We start from the raw sequence: 23,891 nt of genomic DNA, 5'->3' as shown, positions 1-23,891 counted from the left end.
GTTTGGCTGTACTAACTGCTGCTTTTAATAGAGCTCAGATCTGACATTTTTGGGACTGAGAGGGTTTGGATGTAAACTTTGTTAAATTGGTTTTGAAAAAGGAAGTTCTTTCATGCTTTGAAGGGAAAAAAATATGAAGACAGAACTGCAAGTCTCTTCCTTAAATCAAAGTTTTCTGCCTGAAACGGGAACAGCTCAGCAGAACAGTTTAAGTAAACATGGCCATAACTGCTTATCTGAGACATTGGCATCCTCTCTTCTTACTGTGTTACTTTTTTGTGGTATCCTGGCGTCTCTCAGTCACTGATGTGTTTGTTCTCACAGCACCTCCTTTGTAGGCATATGCTTTTGTGTCCATTTGATGGTTGCCACCAAGATTTGAGGCTTTATCTGAAGACCTTGCTCCAGGAGTGTACGTTTTCTACACCTCTGCAGATGAGATTTTGGAACTGCTGTCTGAACAGTCCTTCCTGCCTCCAGCTCTGAATTTCTCTCTGTCTCTGTTGTGGCTTCTTTATTTATTAAGCAGGGGAAGAAACAGAGGCAACTGTTTCTGAGTCATCTAAAGTCAGTGTTCAGCCCAGGACAGAATAAAATCTAGGCCAGTGACAGCTGGTGTACAGTTGTAGCCTGTGTGGGGGGTCAGTATAAACTGGGAGATTTGCTGAAAATCACGTTATGTATGTGAGAGTGCAAGGAATTAGGTACCATACTGTACCTGAGTATGGGATCATGATTCTTCTCCTAGCTAGGAAAAATGCGCTATATTGGGAGAATGATGTATTGATACCTAACATTGCAGCTTGAGTGGGTTTTGCCTGTGTGTGTTCAAATAATGTAGACCTACAGTGGGTCTTTTATCCAGGAGGCATTGCCACCTGCAAGTAACTTCTGTGCACTCCAAGTTCTTCCACTGTACCATTGCTTGAAACTTCATTATTGAAAGTTATTAATTTTTAAGTTGATGCTTTGCTCTTGAGACCAGCCTCTAAAGAAATAAATTTGTTTTTATTTGTACATGAACAAGAAGAAGAATGTTTCAGTTATAGAATGTAGGATTTATTTGATAGGTCTAGTAAAGTAAGAAATTCAGTGATGTTTCATAGAGCACTTCTGTGTGTTCTATAACATCTTCTTCAAAGTAATAGAAGAATAAGAAATGAGAAGTGAGAGATGCTTTGTGTTTTTTCATGGGAATGAATGTGTCTGTACATTTTTGAGGCTCTTATATAAGTTCTCCCTCATTTTGGTTGTGTTACAAGGAATAAAATAAATTATAAGGAAAAAGAGAAAAAGAAAACTGTGCCTCTTGCTTAGTTTTCTTGTGATTCCAACAACAGTGCATCAGGTCATGGGAAGTGATCTCAGCCATATTTTTAGTTACAGTTTGAAAAATGATGTTTTGTCATGAAATAGTGCCCAGAGTTTTAAAGCTAGTACACGTGGAGATGTAAGTATATTGCACTGCCAATGCCAATCTAGTACATAAAGAGCTTCACAACTGTTTGGATCTGCTCTTCTTTCATAATGGGCTGCAACTTGTTTACTAATGCTTGAAAGCATGTACACATCAAATAAATCTCTGGTATTTGGGCCATAGTGTACCAGCATTATGCAAAGGGAAGATTAACCACACTCAGTATTAAGCTACGATCCACTTCACTCTTGATTCCTCACCATAGTAAATCAACCAAACCATCAAAGAACAGAATTAGTGGGAGGGTTCCTCAGACAATAGATTTATTTCCATGTTTATTTGTATTATTGTTAAGAAAAGGGAAATCAGCAGAGCAAATCTGCCTGGGGGCTCAGGACATTATAAATGAATCAAAAGACATGAAGTGAACTTTTGGGTGTGGAAAACCAGCACCAGATGCAAATGCTACATGGCTGCATCATACGGTGTGTACGGTGTTGCTGCAACAACTGAGAGCAACACTCCTGCTTTGACTGCTGCTGCTCTCAATAGATAGCCTTTAGCAAGCAGTATATTGGCAAATCTGACACAGAGTGAATTTGCAACATTGACTCAAAAGACTTTCCTAACATGAAGCATCTTTAATGCATATCATTTTAGCTCTTTCCTGTTTTTACTCTGCTCTCTTTCAGTGAAAAGGTCAAGAGAAGTAGTAGCTGAATTTTTCTGAAGTGCTTTACAGCAGGGAAAGTGGGGAAACCTCTTAAAGTGGTGTCTTATTCAGTAAGTTAAACCTTTTTTCTTCAGTTAATTAATTAATTTATCTTCTTTTAATTTTTCAAAATCTATGTATCAGAATAATTGTAGTCACTTACAAACTGTCTCCAGGCAGTGAAACTCCTCATCCCCACCTTGGCTTTCCCCCTCCCCCAGAAGTAGTCTTTGCCAAATGAAACCTGTCAGCCCACTTTGGCAGATATAGAAGTGTGCAGCTGACTCAGACCCTGCCACAAGGTGACTGTCCCTCTGCCCCAGCTGGGGCTGGTCGCTGCATTCCTGCTCAGAGATGTGCCCGATCGAGTGCGTGTCTCTTTCTTCGGCACTTGCCCCGCAGTGCCCCACCTTTTCTTTGTGCATCCAACTGTAGTAATGGGAGATTTTTCAGAGACCAAAATGGGAACTTTTTGGGTTTTCCCCTACAGCAATAGCATAGGTATATTTGATGTTGCTACCACTATCTTTATAAGAAATAAAAGAGAGAAGACTGTATTAATTTTACAGTAACAGATAGGGAGATGTTCTTTAATGTAACTAGAGGTTCAGTTAGTGCTGCTGCCTTACACTGATTCCAATAGAAGGTCAGAGATGTAAAAAAAGTGTAGTGCTGAATATTCAAATATAATTTGTAGCATCAATTTAGGATGGCTTATAAGTTTAGCTAGCCTTAAGGTGCTAAGTACTTCCAGCTGAGGCCAGAAGGAATTTCAGCTGTCAGCAGTTCCTGTGATTTGGCCTGATACTACTTACTATAATTTTCTTGCACACCCGATACTTCTGCATTTTTTTGCAGGTATGAGTTTCTTTGCACACATTGCTTTATGCCTCATTTGCTAACTCTTCTGTTCTGGAAAATTGGCAGGATGACAGCATGCAACTCCCTCATCCTTTTGTGTTAGGGCTAATCCTCAGGTTTCTTTCTGATGTGTCTCCAGAAATATGTATTCAGCTGAGGCTGAATGCTGGTTTGATTTGTAATACTAAAATGTGAACAGTGCAGATTGCTTTCTGTCTCTTAAAAAAAAATCACAGTAGAGGTGTATATGAAGAGTTTCAGAGTTTTAAACACAGTCACATAAAATATGTTTCTAAAATACAGATGTACTTTGGCACATGCCAAAGTACTTTGCTGAATCTGGATGTTTGTCTTTGCTTTGTAAACTTGGGACTTTACAATTAACAATTAGATGACTGATTACTTAACAGGTTATGGTATTTTACTGCTCTGAATTGTGCTTTGGCATGACAGACAGATTTTTATTTTGATTTCAGATTATATGACTTGTTTTTACTTCTTTTTTTTGCTTACCATATGATTTAATTAAAGTTTTGTTTCAGTGATTGACAGTTGCTTTATTTGATACCTGTTTATAGACGTTTATTCATTACTTTTTCAGTGTACTGATATTTGTCAGAAGAGAATGGTATTATTTCTTTTGTCAATGAAAATGAGGCTATAAATTACTGTAATTTTGGGATACATTTCTGGTATGAGCAAACAGTATTCCCTTGGTGAGTTTTCTGCTGTAGAAAACTAGGTTATGCATAATATATTTTAGAAAAGACCTGTATTCCTCTGAAGAGGAATGGCACTGTGCAACTCCTAGAAACAGAGAAGAATCAAAATGTTTGTATAGTCTTATTCAAAGTATGGAAGTATCTGCAGTGTTGTTCTTCCTTGTTCACAGGGGGGACTGGAAATTATTGCTTCTGGATTCTGCTTGTGATAAATAAATAATTTTTTTTAAATCCCTCTTTTGTAGGACATGGGGTGAAGGGCTCAGCTTTGAGCACCTCGGTGCAGTCACCTGCCAGGTTCTTCCCAGAGCTGCCCTGCACCTGCCGCTGGTGCAGATGTGTTAGGTCCCAAGGTGATGATACCCCCAGTCACCAAAGATCAAATGAAAGTCACACAGATGTGTCACACAGATGTGTGACTTTGTATTTTACCGACAAGTTCAAAAGGATTTTGCAAAATTACAATGCTAGTAAGCTGTGGGAGTATGGAGGATGTGATGTATTCTTCGCTGGTAAAATCATTGTGTTAACACTCTTGGCACCACCGCTGAACTCCACAGTAACTCGTGGTGTACATTTGAAAAACACACCGAGCAGCACACACTGTTTAATTCTGCCTTCTGTTACGCAACAGAGCGCGATTGCCTCAGTGAAGCACATCTGCATTGCGAGAGTAAACTCTCCTGGGAAGCAAGTGCATCTTCCACACAAGTAGGAGTGAGGCGTGGGCTGGGCATTGCTATTTTGGCAAGCAGAGGGAGCCAGTGTTGGAAAGCTGCCTCACCTTTCACTTTCCATGGAACTTACCCTTTCTCCCTGTTTCAGGCACCAGCCACTGCCACTTGCTTCTCTTAGTGATGGCATGGGGATGGGGATGTTTTCAGTGGTTGATTAAAAGCATTTATCAGGGTTTTGGGAACAATGGTCTTTGCTATCTGTCAGGTTTGTTTGTGATCCTTGAGCAGAATAGGCTGTTAGGGAGCAGTAAAGAATGCACTTTGGAAAAACATCTGGAAGAGCTAAGAAAACATTTTGGTTTTACTAAAATAAGCTAAACAAAACCACACCTGTGTGATAGTATCTTCTTTAACTGCTAAGTCGGCAGCAGTTGATGGAAGGCACAAAATTCCTGTAACTTTTATATTGTGTTTCAGTTTGCTTCTTCCAAGTCTCTCTTTTGCTGGAAGCAAAGTGAAGCTCCTGCTGTCTCAGTTCTGCTGAAGTTCTTCCTGTCATCCTAAGCTTGGTTATCAACACTCGTTTTTCTCCTATCAGCATGCATTACATTTTTATGGCAGTATTTAGCAAAGACTTTCCAACAGTGCCTATGACAGTGTAATTGGACCCCTCTGTCTGACTGAAATTACTCCCTCTTTAATGGGGGGCTCTGGCTGCTTTCTAACACAGCTTTCTTTGAGGCAGGCTGGAAGTCTAGTTAACTGGTCTGTAATGTGGGTGCACAGCATTTCACCAGGCATTAGTCAAAGTAGTTATTCATAGTTTGCTGCTAAACTGCAAGAGTGGAGTGAGTGAGATTCCCCAGGGGTCTGTCCTGGCTTTTTTAATACTCACTGTTTTCATTATTGAAATGATTGATGGAGCAGAGAGAGCAGTTGTTAATTTTACATAGGATAAAAAGTGTGAAGGGGGGCTGCAGGCTCCTTGGAAGGCAGGATCAGAGTTTTGAGCTGCCCTGGCTAACAGGAGAAATAGTCTGGGAAAAAACCCTGAAAAATAGCCAGGATGCAAACATAGAAGTGCTGTAGAGAGATAGAAATGTCCTGTTGCATGAGACAGAATGGGGCTGACTCAGCAGTGGTTCTGGAGAAGAAGGTCTGTGAGCTGCTGTTGGGCTGTGTTGGAGTAGCTGTTTGGCCTGGTTTGGTTGAACAGGGTGGTAAAAAAATCACAGCTGGTTCCCAGACCAGCAGAGAAAACCTGTGACATGTCCTTCTCTCCTCTCCCATGGCACCTGGGCTGCCAGTGCTCTGCTGAGTGAGCAGCTTTTCTTTTGACCCCCTGCCCGCTTCAGTTCTGACCCTGGAGCTGGTGACCATGCCGGTAGGGAAGTGTCCCAGCTCAGATCCTCCCAAGTCTGGTCCATGTGCGCAGGACAGCACACCTGAGAGGGAAAGGGGTTGCAGACCTGAGACTGTAGGTGTCATACAGTCATACAAGGAACAAGGGTTCCCCATCCCCATCTGTGTTCCTCAAAAAAGCACTGTTTTAGGGTGTGTAAAGAAAAGGCATGAAATAACTCCTCCACTCCACTCAGTGTTTGAAATGGCTTAGCATCTAGTTTGGGGCACAATGCAGTCAAGAGCCAGCTGGGTGGTGTCCAGAGAGAAGGCAGGAAAAATGATGAAAGATTTGGAAAACATGACCTGGGAAAGATGAAAGAATAGGGATTGTTTAGTCTACAGGGGATAAGGCCAGTAACAGACATGATAGTAGTGTTCAAGTATGTGGAAGGTTCCTGCGGGGAGGAGGGGAATAAACTGTACTGCCTGACTGCTTGGGGTTAGGGCTAAAAGAAATGGGCTCAATATGAAGGTGGCAAGACTTAGGTAAACATTTAAGAAAGCTTTGAAATTAAGGATATTTTGGTCCTACAGTTATTTGCCTTTGAGGAAGCTGTGGAAGCATCATCACCAGAGGTTTTTATAAAACAGACAAACTTCCTACGGGAATATTTTGGGTATTGCTTTGGGAAAGGAGGTGGAATACATGCTTCTGAAGGTCGTTTCCGAGGAAATAATGAAGAAATCTTATTTATTTATTTTATTCTGTGAACTTAGGTAATTAGGTAATCTAATAACCCAGCAAATAACTCAAGAGATAGTGACAATTCATTATTGCAACATACCAGCGGTAAATAGAAAGCTGATTTCTGCACAAAACCCAATGATGATGATGATGCCCTTCTGCTCTCTGTTCTAGTTTAAAAAAAAATCTGAGCAAGCTAATTTTACTGGAGCGTTTCAAAAGGTTGTTCCTGTAAATATCTTACTCTACACAGAAATAGAGGAAGCAATGTTAGTTGACTTTGCTTATTGAAGTATTGTGCAAACACTATCAGTACCTGTTACTGATTGTACATAGCACAGCCATGGTAAAGCCAGCAGTACTTTATGAGGCACGGGAACTAAACTGGAGCAAGATGTTTTGTTTTCAGTCTTGATGTCTGTGCACTTATGTGCTTCTTTTATGTGGAGTAGGGAGCAGGCTGAGAAGAACTAAGCTTTAATTACCTCATTGCTATCTATACATGAGTTACTCTCCATTGTCTTGTTACATTAAGTGCCTTGAGAAATGCCTTGTGGTGTCCCTATGGACACTTTCCTCCCTTTTTTCTTCACTGGAGGATCCCTTCAATGACTTGGAAGGTTCCTGCAGGTCCCCTGAAGTCTTTCAACTCCATTTCTGCTATAGGACCAAAATGTACTTTTCTTTTTGAAACACAGTTTCCCCTGTTCTTGTCACTATTCATGACAGGGAAGAGGAGGTCTCATGTGGTGCTATGATGCATGAGAACAAGCTGGGCGATGGAGTTGCTACAGGACACCCTTAGGAGAGTTTCCCAAGTTGGAAGGGCCAGTTTGCCTCCATGTGAGAGCAGCCAGGCTCTTGTGTCCTGCTCAGTGCGGCGTCTGGTGTGACAATCCTGAAGGATGTTCTGTCGCCCTCATCCTGGGCCTAGGAGCAGCGGCTGAGGATGGTGCAGAGTCACCATGCCCCCAGCATGGATTTAGCAAGGCTTATTGTAATCCTGGCAGTATCCACACTAACCCCAGTCAGACATCACTGCGTGTTCCTGTCCCTGGCCCTGCAGCTCTGGCCTCACAGTGCTGTGCCTACACCAAGGGACCTGCTGCTGAGCCACTCCTGGCGCTCCTGCACCTAGAAGAGTTGCCCTGAGCACCCAAGAATTGCTGCTCATTACCCCTTTGCAAGAGCTTCCTCTTCCTAGTCTGCTGCTATGCAGGTCTGCGTCCTGATCGAGTGTGATAACAAAATGAGGACACGTATTCACACGTGCACATATGTGCATATATTTTAGTCTCTTGCCTTTTTAAATATGGAATAGCAGTGTGTACTTGTCTTTGTCCCAGTGTGTCTGCTTTGCATCAGAAAACTAACGTTCCTCATGATCTTGAGTGTCCCATCACATAAGAAATAAATCAGCACTCCTGTGGAGTTTCTTCAGGGGATTTAAACTGCTGATTTAAATTGTGACTAAAATCAGCAATCAGGAGAACTTTACGGAAATCACCAGCTTCTAAGTCTTGCTTTGCATTTACTCTTTTTAGTTATAGTCCTTAAAGAAGAGAACGCATTCAGTACTTGAAATAATTTCATATATCTTTTCTTTTAAACTTGTACTACACTGTATGTCTACAGATGTTCTAACACTAATCTGCTCCAACATAGATTTCTGTGGGCCTTTAATTTTTCTATTTTTTTAAAATCAGTGATGTGCTTTCTGTTCACTGTTGACTAGATTAGATTTTTTCATGTTACGCGTATCAGGCTATATTCACATTAAAATAAACGTTCAGCAAAAATGCCCAAAAAGGAGATTCTGAGACATTTCTGTCATGCAACTAAATGCTTCCTTAAAATAGGAGCTGAAAAATAGGAGGGGAGAAGAAAAAAAAAATCAGCTTGTTTTGCATTAAAATTAAGTAATTTTTAAAAGGAACCGTTAATTCTAGTTATTAAGTAAAATTTGTTTTTTTGGTCACAGTATCTTAGATAAGAGCTTTGGGAATCATCATCATCTTGAACTCTTGCATATAATTTCTGTTAAGAAATTATTTTAACTCCTATTTCCTTACATCTAAACCTTCCAGTTTCTTTCTTTTGTTTGAACCAGCTATATAACTCAGCCTGCTAAATGCACTGACATGACAGAAACCCTCTTCGGTCTGGCAGAAGACCGCTGCTGCAAGCTGTCTGGCAGGCCTGGTTTAAGAAGTGCAGTCATTAACTGATAGCAGTTTTGAGGTTTGATTTTCTTTGTGGCTTCAGCAGGAAACAACCTTCTCTAAATGTTGATCAAACAACAATCCTGAATTTGAACAGTTTCAATAGATTTCACATTTGAATGTAATATATATTGTCATAACCTAGTTTAGAATATGTCTTAATTTACATACATAAGTGCATGAGAAAGAAATCACTTATATATATTAATAAGCCTGTATGCAGAAGGTGGTGACCCATCTCCACTTGGTGCCCAGAGGGGAAGAAGAGGGTTTTGTAGTAGACTTAGGAGAGGAACAGAGCTTGAGGCTTTGCTGTTATGTTCCCAGTCACATTCTTGGATCTTGCAAAAGTGACTCTGTCTTTCGGATCCATCCAGCTGTAAATGAGGAACTGAGACTGAAGACTGTTGAGAGATTTTAGGAATAAAGTTAGTAATTTTGTTTTCTGATACCTACATAATCTCTTCCAGGAAAAGGCAGTGATAGCTGTTGGTCCCATGGGTGGCAGCAAGCTCAAGGATCAAATGTGATAACACTGATCACTTGTGGAGTCTGGCAGTTTTCTTCTTGGAGGGCTTTGCAAACAGGAGCTGGAAAGAAAGATACTGGAAAAACTAATTTTCTTTCTCTAATGTGTATAGAAAAGCCAGTTCTTAGAAACTGGGGAAGGAATCAATGATGTGGTGCTGAGATAAATATTCAGAGATGGGCATGGGTGGAGTATTGGGTGATTGCCCCTCTACCATCTCCCTTGGCCGTGACTTTGGCTGCACACTCTTCCCAGCATTGCTCCTGGTCAGAGTTCAGGCATGGGAAGAAGTTGCTGCTCCTGGCATAACTGTGCTGGTTAACTCTAAGCATCATAAGCTTTGTGTTTCCTCACTTGTACCTCTCCCTTCTCCTCTCCTAGCTTGATGCCCATCCTCAGCTGCCTCTTGGATGCAGGGTACCACCCTTGCCTAACTGTGTCTTGGAGCTCAGCTCAGAGGGATGAGTGCATCTGATGGGTCCTTTTGAAAAGTGATGCTCAGAAGTGTGTGTATTGGCAGGGGCTGTGGCTGGGAGATGAGGAACCTTTTTGCAGAACTATCAGTCATGGTTTGTCATCCATTTGTCATTGTTTAGCAGTTTCTGCGCTGGTGGTCTGAGAGCCCTGTGGTGGGATTTATGTAAGTGCAGCACTGTCTCCAGGCTGAGGTCAAGAGAGTCCTCACTGAGTCTGCATCTGAGCTCTGATCACAGTTTGTCACTAATTGTGCTCAGGTCAGTTGACACTGTATGTCCACATGCAAATTGCACAGCAATTTCAGGAATCATCTGCAGAAGAAATAGAGGCACTTGTATCATGAGTTCAAAGAAAATCAATAAGTGTGAAACCCAGTAGTAAAATGAGCATGAGGCTGTTTCTGCATGGCCAAAACCCTTCAAGGGGGAATGGAAAGATTAGTCTGGGGGAAAAATTGTGTATCAGCTTCCATCAATCCTGTGCATTTATCTTTTGGGGTTCTTTGTGTTTGTTTAGTTGTTGTTTTGGTTTTAAGGTTTCTTTTGTTATTTGGTTTTTTTTTTGGTTTTTTTTTTTTTTAACAGCTTGCTAGTGGATGCTATAATCAGGAGTATGTTTGTTTGTAGACTTACAAGGGGAAGGCCACACGGCAATTTGTGGTTGCAGACTGATTCACTGGCTGCTACAGCCTTCAAATGGTGGGCAGGGCAGGGTAGATTCCAGGAGCACTGACACTTGACGGCAGGCAACTGATGGGGACCTTCTGTGTGTGAGTAACAAAAGGAGTTCCACTGCATGCAGGCCAGAAAATATCAGCTAATGAAGCCTCTAAGATAAGATTTAAACTGACAGGAAATGAAAACTAACTTTACTGTTTTTCACAAAGGCTGACCACCCTCCCCCTTCACTAATGTTCCTGATGACTGTAGGGGAGCAGTTCCTCTACCTACTTCTTGGAATATACACACACTTGGGTTAGAAAAGTGCATGACCAAAGTGCAGAGCCAAGCTCTGCTGTCTGTGGGGCTGCAATGAGCCTTGGCTCTCAGTCCAGCTTTATTTTAGACAAGCCCTTGCTGTCATTGTCTCCAAAAAAGCTGCATTTGAAAGCAAGAACTTGTGTAAAGAAGTTTCCTGTCTCTCTCTCTGCCTGTAATCTGTTACAACAGATCTGTTGCTGTGCAGAGTGTGTTAGGCTCAGCAACTGCTCTTCCTCAGCATACCTGTCAAATTTTGAAATCTATAAATAAGGATGTTTGGAGCAGGGGGAATAGACACACCTTCAAGCTCCATTGAAATGCTTGGGCGTAACATGCTTATTTTGGCAGGATAGATTGGGGAAAACAAACTCTATCTCTCTTTCTATATATATTCCTAAAATATAGGGACTATCCCAAATAAAATAACTGGTGTGTCTATGTGGCTAAAGCAGATTTCCCTTGATTTACGCTAGTCATGCTATGAGCTGCACTAGAAGAAAATTAAGCAAGTCATTTTTCATCCCCTTCAGCTGCAGACCTTTGCCAAAGTTTGTTTCTTAGAAATTAGATGAACCTGATGAAGCAGGATCTTGTGTCTAAAAATAGAGCATTTTACTTTCCATCTTGCCCCTTACAGGCAGGGTATAATTTTACCTCATCCAAGAAGTGAGATGAAAGGGGAATTGAGCTTTGCCTTATGTCTTTATCCTCACTTGAGCTTGTGACAGAGGACCTTCATCTTTCCTTACCAGGTTCAGAAGTGGAGGGATCCTGACAGTGAGGAACCACCACTGCAGGTTGTTTATATGGCCAGGGCAGCATTTGCATTTTGCAGGTAACATGGCCTTGCATATGACTGTATGGCTTCTGCTGCCCAAGAACATGGGACTAAATATTCTGCTCTTGCAGCAAGACAGGCCACACAGCCCTGAAAAAAAAAGATGGAGCTTTAGACCTGAGTTTAGCAAAGCCACCTGAGCTGCAGGTCCACTGAAGTGTAGCTCTGCAAGTAGCCCCAGCTGCCCTTTGGACTTCTTGAGACACGAACAAGTGTCCAGCTGCAGCTGCCTCCGGGCTCTGCAGGTGCTTGCAGGGGAGCCAGAAGGGGGCCTGGGGATACTGCAGCTGCCTGCCCTCGGCACCCACCAGGAAAGCCAAGTCTGAGTAGCAGGAAGGGAAAAGCTGGCTGACAGCCAGGTTGAATGCCATGATCCCAGCGACAGCTTCCTTCCCCTGCTCTCTTCCTCCCCACCCCACTGCCTGAGTGGTTTGGAGGGTGGCGTCCCAGGCGCTCGTCAGGGTGTGGGAGTGTTGGGGCGGTGCTGTTGCTTTGCTTTCTGGGCTGTTTTTTGCGTGTGGATCTGCCGGCAGCTGTTTGCCTGCTGCTTTTCTAACCATGCGTGGCGTTCTTTGATTCACAGGATCGCAAGCGTACGGGCCAGCGTGTGGCAGCTTGGCATGACTGTTTCATTAGAGCAAAGAAGGCCTGTGTCCTGCAGGGTTGTTTTAGTAAAGCCATGTCCCATCTGCTGCTTCTTATCACCCTTTTTATCTGTGCTGCTGACTCATGCAGTGTGGTCTGCTCAGCTCTCCATCGCAGTCGCATCACACTTTGAGTTACCTTTACTATGACTCATGTTTGCTTTTTCACTTGGCAAGTGTTAAGCTAAAAACAACCCAGTCTTCTCTCCCTCTCGTGTGTTGTGTCCTTTTCCCACCCTGTACCTCCAAGTCTTTTCTCTCGGTCATAACCTTTTCCCTCCCCTCAAGTAAAATAATTGTACGTAAGTTTTAAGCTATGTCATTTGTCTTTGATAGCATATCTGTACTGTGCACCTCAAGCTACTGAGATTGTCAGTCTATGCTAAAATATGATCGTTCCTCTAAGTTGCAGTCACAGATACGTTTGATGGAGAATATTTTTGTTTCCTCTGTTTAAACACATCTGTGTTTATTAATGTTTTGGTGTGAAATTTTGCATTGGGACAATGTGTGTATCTTTGTGTTTTGACATGTAGTATATGCACACAGATCCAAAACCACTTGACTTCAAATTTTGTGTGCACTTTCAAGCCTGTGTGTTGAGCTAATGAGATCATAGCTTGAAACCACTTGTGCTGAGGTTTCCCTTGCTTACTTTTGGCCTATACTTTCAGAGCCAGCTTGAAGACGAAGGTGTGTATCCTGTGTGGGCCTCAGTAACTTGTTTCATCAAGCTTGAAATCCCCACTTAAAGTGCTAGTGCATTGTTTCCAGGCTAAAGAGAGTGACTGAGGAGTGCTACTGAAGGCTTGGTATTTCCTTGCTTCACTTGAGGGGAATTTCACTAGTGATTTCTTTGTGGACAGATTTGTGTGCATTTGGCCCTTTTCAGTGCTGAAATCCCTGAATCTTTTTCAAAGGAGAGCCTGGTGCATGTTTCACTGAGGACAGATGATTGGCAGAGGTTGCTGTACAGTTTAACTGATGCTGAGTTCTGTATCTTACTGTACTGAGTCCTTGGTCATGCCAAACTTCTGCCAAAACCGGCAGTCTGGTTGAGGTCTGTTTGCCCTGAATAAACCTTGAAAAGTTGTGCTTTTATAGTGCTGTTGTGATAACTACTTGGATATCATAAAAATTGGCCTAGAAATGAAGGAGAGAAATTCTTGGAAGACGTTTTAGAACAGGAAGGGAGGGTAATGCGAGACTTTTTATTTAAAAGAAAAACAGTTGTCCTCATATTCTTCTAGCAAACACCAATCAGGTTTAGATTGCTGTGCCAGATTTTCTTTTCTAGGAACAAAGTTAGACTTCTTTTTTACATCAGGGCGCATGCAACATATGAGAACACACATCTGTCTCTTTTAGACTTGTGTGTAGAAAGCACTTTTCAGTGTTAAATAGCTAACACTTGTTTTAGACCGAGCTGCTTAAAACTGTTGCAAAGTCTAAGTGATTTATCTCTGCCCATGGACATAGCCTTTGAAGCAGCACCACCTGATCAAGCAGACTCTCTAGTTCCATTTCAGCCCTCTGAGATGGAGAAAAGTCCTTTCGGTACCCAATCTGAAGGGTTAGAGACTTGGTAGCTCCTTCCTGTGGAAGGCACTAGACTATGTTTCAACATTTCTTCTGGTGTGTGGGCTAAACAATGCCTTCGATAGACTGGGGCCTTTACTGCTAGCAATTTAGCTTGAAAATACCAGGGGATATGTGGTAAATGCAGGAGCTTTACCTTTCCAAGCTTGTGGAATGGCCAGCTTCTGTCTCTGGGCAGGTGTGTTATGTCATCTCCAATTCCCATCTCTCCTTCCTGTTTAGCTTGAAAACATCATGATTTTGTGAATTTGCTGTTGCTGGGTGTCCCTGGCAGTGTGTTGCCAAGGTTTGTTGCTCCCTGGTGTAAATAAATGGGGCTAATGGTGATCACAAGCAAAAATATTCATTTTTTTCTGAGAAGCATCTCGTTCTCTTGTAAGCCTAAGCTAGTACAGTTCATAACTCCAAGCAACAAATGCAGGGCCCTCATCAGCATGTGGCATCTGACTAGGAGATAGGCATTGCTTATTGGAGTCCTTGACCCTCAGAGATTTTGCTTTTCCCAGCCCATGACGATGGTTATGTATATACATGGTGCTGTCCCTGACCTGCTGCTAACGGTGCTGAGGTACATCATGGACACACAATGTGGAGCAAAGGAAATCAGTGCTTATGGACAGGGCTTCTTGTGCCTCACAGACACAGGCTGCACTCTTGGGAAGATGGTGGTGTGTAGAAACATGTCTATTTTCTGTTTTCCCTCGTGGTGTGAGGGGGAAGTGTGGGTCTGCAGGTGGCCAGTGCTGAGCCCTCCTGCTGGATAGTGCAGGCAGCTTTCCCTCAGCAGGAGCAAGGCAGTGCTTCCTGCCTCGGGACAGGCTTAGGTTCACTTTGCGGCTCGTTTTACCCATGTGCAAAATAGATGTGTAATGATACCTGCCTTTGATGTGGAATCCAGTCTTAATTAATTAATTAATTGATGTTCCCTAAATGCCTTGAGATCTGAGAATCACTGCGTATGCTCCAGAACAGCAACAACACTTGGAGGTTGGAGAACCGTTTTTGCTCCCATGATGAGGTTTCTCAAAAGAAGAAACTCCATCTCCTCTTTACCCAGCTCCTCTCCCATTTTTTCTGGATGAAGTGATACTGTGCTGTGCATTAATTGTATGGCTTGCTCCTTCTGACTTCTGCCTAAATAAATAAATAAATAAACTGATGTGCTTAATGCAGTCAGCACGTAGGGTGCTTGCCAAAGAATTTCTCAAAGCAGCAGAGCTGGGTTGCCAAATGTCATGTCTTTTATATAAAGCATTCTTCAGGAAGCAAAGTTGCACAGGGGAAAAAAAAAGAGAAGAAAATGTTATAAAAACTCTTACTGCCATAAGAAACATTGTCTTTCCCCACAGGGAGAATGTCTGGGCCATGTCATGGTGGGATCAAGGGATTCTATTTTTATTTCCTCTCAAAGGCCCCTCTCTCATTTCTTTTCTGCACTCCTCCTATCAAAGAGTAGCTCTTTACTGTGCTGGCTGGGGGAAGTGGATTTCAATTAGCATTCAAAAGCAGGGTTATGTGATGGTCAGCTTACATGTGGATTTTGCCAGTGGATTTTGGGTGGAGAAGAGGTTGTTTAAACAATGTCACTGTCAGAATATTTATTAGTATAATGTGATTAATGATTGAAAGAAGCCAACGGAAATTTTTTTAATATATTTATTTCAGGGAGCGTGGAGGAGGTAACAAAACTTCAGCATCAAAACATAAGGCTGTATGTTGTAAATGCATGCAGATCTGTTTTTACTCAGGAAGCTTTATATGTACCATTGATATGTTTGGTTGTGTTTGTGTTCAGGAGTGCATTGGGCCAGCTCAGCAAGTGTGGTCTGCGATGGTTTGACCCTGGGTTTTCCCTGACAGGTGGAGTTTGCTGTGAGATCTGCTGTGTTCAGGGAGGCTTAGCCTCAAACCCCTCTTGTACTGCAACCCACAACTTGCTGTGGGCTTGTGGGAGCCAAAGGTGCCTTGGGGTGAGGCAGCATCTGCTGTGTTTTTCCAGGGGCAAAGGATGCCAGAGGGTCCATGGGTGAGTGAGTGATGAGCTGGATTGGGCATTTTGTGGGTCAGTGTTGTGTCCCATGGGCTGTAGGCTGGGCATGGATGTCCTGGGTAGCTGGGCTGAACAGAGAGCAGGGTTTTGCCCAGTTTCAGGGCCCTGTAGGGGTCCCAGCCAGCAACTTGCTGCTGCTCAGCTCACACGGCTGCTTTTTGGTAAAGATGTGGGAGGGTGAATTTTGGAAATGGCTTTGTGTAGGCTCATAGAATTGCTTCTGCTTATTTGTGTACTCCCAGTTCCTATCTCTGGGTGGTTCTTACAAATGCAGAGGCCAGTATTTTTTCCTCTAAATTAAAGCTTTGTTGTGGCAACGTGTTGTCTGTAAGTGTCTGCAGGCCCTCCATTGCTCTCAGTGTTGTGCACTAACTGGTTGACTTTTTAAGCCTGGTGTGGATTTGCAATGTAAATGTGTTCCATTGAATTGGTATTAATAACAGAGAGTTGGGGCTGTACTGAGGTTTACAAAACAGGGTTGAAATAGATTTTCTGAACTTCAGCCCTCTACAGTGTTTTATCTCACAGGAGTATTTAATCTGGTAGCGTAATGTGAGATCATTTAGGCAGCAGTGCAGCCTCCCAACTCAATTCTCCCATGTTATAGCTGCAAATGACTGAATGCAAATTTAAACTATATATATACTACTGTTTCCATCCGGATCTGTCACAACTCCTTTGAACTTCCATCAGGGTTACTATATGGCACTGCAGAATAATTAACACAGTATGCATTAGCAGTATGTTCATTTGTCCTATATTTTGTCAGGAACAAATCAGCACCAATACTTGGATAAGCAGCAAGAGCTTCTGCTTTTGGATTCTTAATGTCTGTATTGCAACATTGCAGTACGTTAATGGTAATGAGTCTTCTTCAGTTAGTCGAGTTACATAATTTTAAAACATTGTGAAAAAACCCTTCAAGGATCTCCTTCCTTTTTCCAGGAGGCAACTTGAAATTCTGTGTGATGAAAAATCCACATCTCTGGGTATGGTGTCAGTAGGGAAGTCCCCACCACTGTTAACTGTGACAGGTGCCGGTGTTTCTTCTGAGATGTGCTGTGTCAGACAGAGGGACTCTCTCAATTGTACTTCTTCTTTCTTCTTGTAATTACACAGTTCTTCAGTCCTGCTTCTCTCCCTGGGTTGCAAGCACTGAAGTTTTCACTGCTTCTGAGTCCTTGGCCATGTGTCTTGTGTTGTGTGTTGATCTAACAATGAGGGAAAGAAGACCAATTAATAGGCTAGTGCTCAGATTTTACAGATTTTTTTACAAATGCCTTTAAATTTAGACTGCAAGTGCAAGATAATTTCCAGATAGGAGAAAAGCATTCTGAGCAACAGTTATTGTATGTGTTTGTATGACTAGTGCGGTAAGAATGTAAATTAATATGGTATGTATTATATAAGCATAATTTTAGAATAATTTCTGAATTGATAAGTTAAATAGTCCTCAGAATACATGAAGTGAAAATGATATTTGCATGAAGAAAGAGAACTTGATAGGTAACCCTTCCATTTATACTTAGGCACAGATGGGGTTTGGTGATGAGAATGGGAAGAGCCTGCATCGGTTGGAGTTATAGTGACCTAAGTTTGCCATATGCCCTTCCCTCCCACATTCCCTCTAGGCTTTTTTCCTTCTTTCTTTTTCATTGGGGAATGATTTCTCTTCTCTGTATTTTGTTTACACTGTCAATATAGCAATGTTTGTTCAGAAGAGGTATTTGATTTTGCAGCCGACATTTATTTACAGGGTCACCTTTTAGTCCCTGTGTTGGATTGCCATTCCCTGTGAGCAATATCTCACGAGCAACGTAACCTACTGTCTAAGAGATTCCACAGAAAACTGTCTCTCTCTCTGACTCCCTAGTAAAAGGCAGGTGGAGGCATGCTTTGGGCATATGTTAACACTTTTGTGGGAGCTTATATTGTTCTTTGAGACATAATAAGCCTCCAAGATCACACCAGGTCAAAGGGTTTCTAGCAGTGTACTACTGTTGCTGAAGCCTGTAGCTCAGTTTGTGTGGCTGATTTTTGAATGGTTGGCTTTCAGCAGCATAATCCAGGGAAGATGTCTCTGCACGTGGCAAGGGAGGGTTTGGAATAGCTCTTTAAATGTCCCTTCCAACCCAAACCATTCTGTGATTCTGTCGGTCTCTGACAAGGTTTTACTGCTATTTTTCTCCTGTGCAATGATCATCTTTGCATATTTCTCAGCAGTTACTCCTTTACTACTAGGAGCAGAGGGTACTGTGTCTTTGAATGTTTTGACACTCACTGCTTTAGTTCTTGACTCACGACTTACGTAAGTCTCTTGAGTAGGTTTCAGGTTTCTATTTAGAGGTGATGATATGCTTCTTGTGGAGAAAGCATGGAGGCAAGGAGCTTTAGACAATTGTCTTGCTTTCCTTGTCCTTTTCTCACGATTTTTGGTACTTTTTTTGGGTTTGTGTGAATAGTCAGGGAAGGCCTAAAGGGAGAAAACAGGTCTGTGGAAAATGTGTCCTTAAATGCAGATGTAGTCATGTAAATATTTATATGCAGATTTAAAATTTTGCTGGTTATCAGAGACATTAAAAGAGAACAGAAAAATAATTAGTAGGCCTTTCTGAGTGAGTGGCTCCTTGAATATGAGAACATTGCTGTTAAGGTGCTCAAATATAAGTATAGAAAATATAAGTTCAGGTATTTAGGTTTGAATACTTTACCATTATAGAAATGGGAACTGGGAAGAGGAAGATTTGGAAGGAACAAATAATGCAGTGACTTGTGGGGAAGTATCAGATATTCAAAAACTGTTACTCTAAGCTTATATATTTTCAGCTTTTAAAAATATTTTTCTGCACCAATTCATTTGACATTTTTTTCATAATCTTCACGTTTCCCCTCCTTTACTTTTTTTTTTTTACAGCTCTCTAAGGTTCAAACCTAAGTGAAGTGGGGTGGGGAGAGAGAGCAAGAGACAGTGAGCATGATTTATGAGTCTCAGATTATCAAGAATACAGTGGGAGGGAGGGGGGATAAGATAAATCTGTGAATAATACCATGCAAAGAAGTTCAGAATGTGGAACCACTCCAGGCCGTGAATGATCCTGTGAAATTTCATGCCTTGTTTGTATAAGACCGTCAGAAAGTTATTTTCTTCTTGTCTCTGAAAGAAAGCTGACTCCAGACGTCCTTGAAATCTTGTGGGATTTGCTAAAAATCATGGGAATTGGTAGCAAAAGTCAGGGTGAATATAACAGTTAACTCTATATAGATGGTTATTTTGGCTCTTGGTCTTCATACTTCAAACCTTATTTGCATTAAAATGCCTCTTGTTAGACTTGTAAAATACCTTTTGAGTCTTCATAAGATTTCTTGAAATTATCTGCAGGAGAACTATTAGGACCATGTTATTCATGAACATTTTTGACATTCTTTACGCTGTATAAACTCTGTGTGTATGTGTACATATATATATATATATATATTTTCATCAGAAGGATAAAACTTCTCAGCATGAGTATTTTATTTTGCTCAGTAGCTTCCTTGTCAGATAGGAATGTGGATTTGAGATATACTGTGATTTTATCCTGATATTTTATGGCTGTTGTGCACCTGTACAATACCTGTTTGACTTCTGAGTGAAATGCTGTGTACGGTTGTAGGAGGACATATATTCAGCATTTTAAGGACTCTGTAACATAAAACCTGAACTTCAGCATGTAGTTTCTTACTGTTTGCTGTGATGGAGGCATTGCCCTCTGGTACTAGAATAGCTTTCAGTTTTTTGATAGTAGTAGTGATCTTTGCTTGCCTTGCTGCAAATATGCTGAGTGGGCTTTTGAGGGATGAGATTTATTGCTTATTTTAGCAAGTTCTGCAAACAATATCTGACTTAATAATTTTATTTTCTGCTTGTAATTACATAGCCTTCTTTTTTTGGTAATGCCTTCAGAACTCCTCAGTTCATTATAAACTCTCAGATCATAATTTTAAGAATAATGTGTATCCTGACTGGTCATAACAAGGCTGAAATTCCATCTTGGGCTTCTGGTGTCATCACAGAACTGGGATGAAATTACAGCTTTAATTTATGTACTATGGGGGATACATTATTTATTACTGTGCATTAGAAAATGATTAATCTCTGCTTGTGTTGCAAGGCTGCCCTACTGCTCTGAGTCCCCAGGAAGTGCTGAGACATTGTAGAACTTCTTGTGCAGATTACATATGGTTTTATGGAGCTGCCAGAAAGACCATTGCATTATTCAAAAGATGCTAGAGGTGATGAAAATTTAGGAAGCCACTATGGGTTTTTTCCTAACTAGTAGAATTCCTACAAGGCTTTCATTTGCTAAACCTGAGCATTTCCATACCTTTAGTTGCTTTCAAGTGTTTTGCTTCACATAAAGCCATACTCAGATAACCGGGTTGAGGAGCACTGTGTTTTGGGGACCCTTGTTCATCAAAGCACTTTAACTGTAGTCAAGCTCTCCTGAAGATAATGGGAATTAATCATGTGCTTCATTGATCTGCTGAGCCTGTTCTTTAATTTCTACTTCTTTGGTTGTTTATGAAACTGATTTGCTTCCTTTTCCTTCACTTCCCCAAACTGTGTGTGTGTGTATGTGTGCATGCATATGCCTATGTCCATGAATGCATTGAAACTGCAGTGGAACAACATGAGCTAATGGAAAACTGTGGAAAAAATTAACAGATTTGACCATATTTAATTTCAATGACTTGTAAAAAATGTTTTAATGTTCTTATAACATTCCATTTTTATAAGCATTTTCAGTACTAGGAAAGTCAGTAATGAAGTTCTGATATGTAATAATCAGTACTGTGTAACTTGTTGTAATGTCCACAGCTATGGCTGTGATGAGTTTGAGTCACAGCATTCCTTCACAGCTAGTTTTCATTGGAGTTTAGCCTTTCTACATTAGCTGAGAATTCTTCTGGTTTTGTTTTCTAGCCTGTGGACATGTGTTTGTACAGACCTAGCAGAAGTCACTACACCATACAGCTGTTACCAAGTAACATAACTAATCTGCCACTTCATGAAAAGAATTTGATATCTGGGGGAGGTGACTGGAATTTTGCATTTGCAATGCTCTGCCCTGGTTTGGAGGGGAGGAAAAAAAACCCAGCAAAACAAACAACAAAATCTAACACACTATTCCCCCACAAAAAACCCTCACCAAACCCAACCCCCAAAGGTTTGTAGGAATTCTAATTAATAAAACCCTGGCAAATTGTCTTCAAAGTACTTAGCACTATTAGATCTGAAAAAAAGAATAAGATATTTGTAAAAGATCAAACAGATACAAATACCTTAAGAAAAGAAGTCACTGATTTAAATTAAGTGAATGCTTTCTACTAGTACAAAAATATTGTAAAAAATTAAATACTCCCACTTTCTAAGGTGGCATTTTTGTCTTTTAAGGCTTTGATGACATGTATAAACCACTCAAGTTTCAGCCTTGTGGGTTATATTGTTACCAGAAGCTCTGACTAATGATACAGTAAAGTCTTACAAATGACAGGTGGGTATAGTATGACTCTAAATTATATTTTTTAATTGTTTTATTATTGTCATATGCTAAAAAAAATAATCTACAGTGCCTACTGAACTTAGTGGGGAAGTGTTACCCTCAATTTGATTAGGGTGGCCATATTACAAATCCCAGATATGGAATCTAATACCCAATGACAAAGCTGATAATCCTTGAGGTGTAAGAATCTTGAAGCCGGTGTAGGGAAAGACGTGCGAAACATGCCAGCAGCTCTACCCCACGCAAAATTAAAATGATTGTCATTTTTGCAGGGAACACCATGGGAATCAGAATTAGAGACATCCACCCCTCTTCAGTTTGAAAGCTGAAGAGATGGCTGCAGTTTCTGTGCAGAGTTTCAGCCTGCTAGAGCTGTATAAATAGATCTCTGGTGCCGTGCAGATCTGTGCGGGACCAATCGCTTCTTCCTTTCTGCATCACAAGGAGCTGCAGAGAGCAGCCCTCTGCAGCTACCTGTGTCATGCCAGTCAAACTGACCACTGGCTGGAACTTCTGAGGGTGGAAAGTCTTGCTCACATGATGTTCTCCGCTCTGAAGGAGTAAGGAATGAGGTTTATGTAGATGTAGGCTGATCTTTTAAAACCTTATTTGGATTTTAAATGGCACATGGCATTTGTGCTAGCTTTCTGAATGAGTTGCAGCCTTGGGTGAATCCAGTATCATGTGAGTCAAGATAGTGTATCACATCAACAAAGAGGAAACCAGCTGTTTAGTGTTGGGGAGTTTTAATTGTGCTATGATAGAGACACGAAACTGGAAATAAATACAGCAGCATGAATTTTATATTTACACTATAATTTCTTACTCTTCTGCCTTCTAGCTCACTGTAAATATTATTGCCAGTTTTGTGTAGGGAGGGGCTTTTAAGTGTGATAGGAGAGGTAGAAAGGAGGACCAAAGTAAAAGCTGAAGGGTAGATTTCCCCAGGTTCTTAACCTATCCCTTCCTAACCCTAACCCTGTCAGTCCTGGTTGGTCATAGGGTGCATTCTGTTGAGCTGTCACAGTCTAAAAGAGTTGGATCCTACTCGTGCAAGCCAAAGGTGACACCCTGGATGTACAGTTCTGCATGTATGTGAAGGACTTAATCCTCACATAGAGGACCATAAAAGCACAAAAGAAAATTGGAGAGGAGAGAGAAGAAAGAATGACAGTGGGTTTTGACATAGGATTGAGGTCCATTAACTTCTTGGCACAGAAGTCCAACTCTGGGAAATGAATCTTGAAGTAGATTTGTTACACATCTAGGAAAGTGTGCAAATGCTTCCCTTTCACCTTGCCTGCAGATGCAGACTGGAAAGACATGGCTCTGATCACTCTGGTGAATGTGTTCAAGCCAGTCCAAGCTTTGTTCTTCAGAGTGTGGGCTGTTTGATTGCCCAAGTTTTGGGCTGAGATCAGTAAAGGTTGGCTACCTGGTTGTGCTGTGTGGGGCTGTGCCTGCCTTGGTGCACTGCGGGAGCTTGCCGAGTTGTACAATTGCACGTTTGCTGTCATACCATGAATGACTGATGGCATAATTTGTATTTTCAAAATACATAAGCAGCTCAGCCTAATCAGGTGGTGTGGTAAATATTTCCAGGAGATAAAAACAAAGTATTAGGGCAGGGAACAGAGTGACAAACTTTCTTTAATGAGCTGCATATTGTTTGATCGTGTTTTTTTCATATACATAAGTTTCTACATGCCAAATTCTAGTAATCACTGGCAGCTGCTTCACAGTCCTGGAGAAATAATACTGTAAATACTGGAAACAGTAAAAATGAGTGGATCTGTCAGTTTGCCTTTCAGACTCCTGTGACTAACAGGTGATTAGTACAAATAGCAGAAGGCCCTTTTATCTTTCATCTTGCTTCTGGAAATAAAAAGAAAGGGAAAGCTGTGGGACAGAGGGAAGAAATTCAGCTTCTCCAGACAGTTAACAGTGGTATTGCTGACTGTCTTGGATTACAGTTCTGGCTGGGTGGGTGTTTAACTTGTAAATCTGAGTAGTTCTGCTCACTTCCGGAGCCCCTAAAGTTAAGCATATAAATGCTTTGGGACCTGAAAGAGCCTCCTTGGCTTATTCTGGAGAGTGTGCTGCAAAATCTTATGATGTAGGAAAACCCCCAAATCATAAGTCTTTTCCCACTTCTAATTAGTGGCTCATAATGTCGAGGGGGTGTGGAGGGATTCCATTTCTGTTTGTTAATGCATACCAATCTCCAGTGCTCCAAAAAGATGCAAAAAATGAGAATATCATGGTTTTGTGTGTTGATCAGCTGCTCTTATTTTTCAAAGACACAAATTTTAAATAGCAGATGCTAATTTAAGTAACATTTTAACATATGTGGAAAGCACTCCTGAAAAAATCCTGAAGTAAGAGTGAAGGATTTTTTTTTAATGAAACATTTTTCTCTAGTACAAATGTGTCAGTGCTTGGTGACAATTACACTCACTGGAACTTGGGAGAGCAGGGGGAGCATTTCATTCTTTCAAAAATGTCATGGTTTGACACTGGCACAATGCCAG

At 41.4% G+C, this 23,891-nt stretch overlaps 1 protein-coding gene across 11 annotated transcripts in view; it reads left to right on the top strand.

Moving 5' to 3' along the window:
• ATXN1 (ataxin 1) overlaps nucleotides 1-23,891 on the top strand; it is a 224,483-nt gene that overhangs the window by 34,385 nt on the left and 166,207 nt on the right. For 9 of the 11 annotated variants that reach the window (XM_030971064.1, XM_030971059.1, XM_030971060.1 and 6 more), the window contains one exon: nucleotides 2,110-2,200. The exons of 1 other annotated variant lie outside the window; for it this stretch is intronic. The gene's annotated coding sequence lies outside the window, so the exon portion shown is untranslated. Of the gene's footprint in view, nucleotides 1-2,109; nucleotides 2,201-20,486; nucleotides 21,352-23,891 lie in introns of those variants that run through there. One more of the 11 variants, XM_030971067.1, reaches the window with a different exon arrangement.

This window comes from Camarhynchus parvulus, chromosome 2 (assembly GCF_901933205.1).
Source record: "Camarhynchus parvulus chromosome 2, STF_HiC, whole genome shotgun sequence".
Classification (NCBI taxonomy): domain Eukaryota; kingdom Metazoa; phylum Chordata; class Aves; order Passeriformes; family Thraupidae; genus Camarhynchus; species Camarhynchus parvulus.
This window is presented reverse-complemented; position numbering and strand designations above follow the sequence as displayed.